At 36.0% G+C, this 2,565-nt stretch overlaps 1 non-coding gene across 1 annotated transcript; it reads right to left on the bottom strand.

Annotated features, from left to right (window-relative positions):
• Positions 1 to 1,724: 1,724 nt before the first annotated feature.
• Positions 1,725 to 1,832, bottom strand: LOC127745131 (small nucleolar RNA R71). The gene has a single exon (XR_008006327.1). It is a non-coding gene; the product is annotated as a small nucleolar RNA R71 (small nucleolar RNA).
• Between the last annotated feature and the right edge of the window lie 733 nt (positions 1,833 to 2,565).

Here is a 2,565-nt window from a genome sequence, read left to right as displayed (position 1 = left end):
AGTCTAGTGTCTCATTTTAAGTTTGGTGTCAATTGCATGTTTCTGTTCTTCTTGCATTCATTCATGTGTCTTAAGTGATCTTCAAGATGTTCTTGATGATTTACTTACTCTGATCTTTAATTCTCTTGTCTTGTGTATTTTTGTTGTTTGTCATATGTATTCTCAACTTGTTAGTATCAGTAGTATACAAACTTCTAAGTTTTGTGTCTTGCATGCATTGTTTATTTGATCTTAGTTTCATTTTGATTATTCCTCCTTATTAAAAATCCAAAAAAAAATTTTAATTTGTGTCTTTTCAAGTCAATAATATAGAGAATTGAAGATTCAGAACATACAGCAGAGGAATTACACAGAAAAAGCTGGGCGTTCAAAATGCCCAGTAAGGAAGGAAAACTGGCGTTTAAACGCCAGCCAGGGCACCTGGCTGGGTGTTTAACGCCCAAAAGGGTAGTATTTTGGGCGTTAAACGCCAGAATGTATACCGTTCTGGGCATTTAACGCCAGGACGGCACAAGAGGGAAGATTTTGTTTTTAATTCAAATTTTTTTCAAGTTTTCATAATTTTTCAAAATCAAATCTTTTTCAAATCATATCTTTTCAATCATATATTTTCAAAATCAATTTCTTTCCATTTTCAAAAATACTTGCTAACAATTAATGATTTGATTCAAACATTTCAAGTATGTTGCCTTTTCTGTTGAGAAAGGTTTAATGTTTGAATCATATCTTTTCTTGTTAGCGAAGTCATTAATTTTAAAAATCAAATCTTTTTAAATTGTTTTTCAATCATATCTTTTCAATCATATCTTTTTAAAACCATAACTTTTCAATCATATCTTCTTAATCACATCTTTTTCAAAATAGTTTTCAAATCATATCTTTTTGATTTCCAATTTCAAAATCTTTTTCCAAGTCACTTTATTTCTTTCTCAATCTTAGTTTTCGAAAATCAATTACCATTTTTTTCAAAATTTCTTTTAATTAATTCACTTTAATTTTCGAAAATTTCTTCCCCTCTTCTCACATCCTTCTATTTATGGACTAACATGCCTCCTCAATGCACAATTCGAACTCTATCTTTCTAAGTTCGAATTCTTCTACCTCTTCCTTCTATTCTTCTTTTCCTCTGACATCTCAAGGAATCTCTATACTGTGACATAGAGGATTTCATATTTTCTTGTTCTCTTCTCTTTCATATGAGCAGGAACAAAGACAAAAGCATTCTTGTTGAGGCTGACCCTGAACCTGAAAGGACCTTGAAGCGAAAGCTAAGAGAAGCTAAATCACAATTTTCTGTAGAGGACCTAACAGAAATCTTCATGGCAGCCGAAAACAACAACAATGCCAACAATGCAAGGAAGGTGCTGGGTGACTTTACTGCACCTACTCCTGACTTCTATGGGAGAAGCATCTCTATCCCTGCCATTAGAGCAAACAACTTTGAGCTTAAGCCTCAATTAGTTTCTCTAATGCAATAGAATTGCAGGTTCCATGGACTTCCATTAGAAGATCCTCATCAGTTTTTAGCTGAATTCTTGCAAATCTGTGACACTGTCAAGACCAATGGGGTTAACCCTGAGGTCTACAGACTTATGCTATTCCCTTTTGCTGTAAGAGACAGAGCTAGGATATGGTTGGACTCACAACCTAAAGAAAGCCTGAACTCTTGGGAAAAGCTAGTCAATGCCTTCTTGGCAAAGTTCTTTCCACCTCAAAAATTGAGTAAGCTTAGAGTGGAAGTCCAAACCTTCAGACAGAAGGAAGGTGAATGCCTCTATGAAGCTTGGGAAAGATACAAACAATTGATCAGAAAGTGTCCTTCTGACATGCTTTCTGAATGGAGCATCATAGGTATCTTCTATGATGGTCTGTCTGAACTATCCAAGATGTCATTGGATAGTTCTTTTGGAGGATCTCTTTATCTGAAGAAGACGCCTGCAGAAGCTCAAGAACTCATTGAAATGGTTGCAAATAACCAATTCATGTACACTTCTGAAAGGAATCCTGTGAACAATGGGACGAATCAGAAGAAAGGAGTTCTTGAGATTGATACTCTGAATGCCATAGTGGCTCAGAACAAAATATTGACTCAGAAAGTCAATATGATTTCTCAAAGTTTGTCTAGAATGCAAGCTGCACTAGGCAGTACTAAGGACACTTCATCTGAAGAAGAAGCTTATGATCCTGAGAACCCATCAATGAAAGAGGTGAATTACATGGGAGAACCCCATGGAAACACCTATAATCCTTCATGGAGAAATCATCCAAATCTCTCATGGAAGGATCAACAGAGACCTCAACAAGGTTTCAACAACAATAATGATGGAAGAAACAGGTTTAGCAATGGCAAGCCTTTTCCATCATCTTCTCAGCAACAGATAGAGAATTCTAAGCAGAGCCACTCTGACTTGGCAACCATGGTCTCTATTCTAATCAAAACCACTCAAAGTTTCATGACTGAAACAAGGTCCTCCATTAGAAACTTGGAGGCACAAGTGGGTTAGCTGAGTAAGAAAGTTACTGAACTCCCTCCTAGTACTCTTCCAAGCAATACAGAAGAGAATC

Source organism: Arachis duranensis, chromosome 2 (assembly GCF_000817695.3).
Source record: "Arachis duranensis cultivar V14167 chromosome 2, aradu.V14167.gnm2.J7QH, whole genome shotgun sequence".
In the NCBI taxonomy this organism is placed as follows: Eukaryota; Viridiplantae; Streptophyta; class Magnoliopsida; order Fabales; family Fabaceae; genus Arachis; species Arachis duranensis.
The sequence above is the reverse complement of the archived record's forward strand: the minus strand, read 5'-3'. Positions and strand labels throughout refer to the sequence as shown.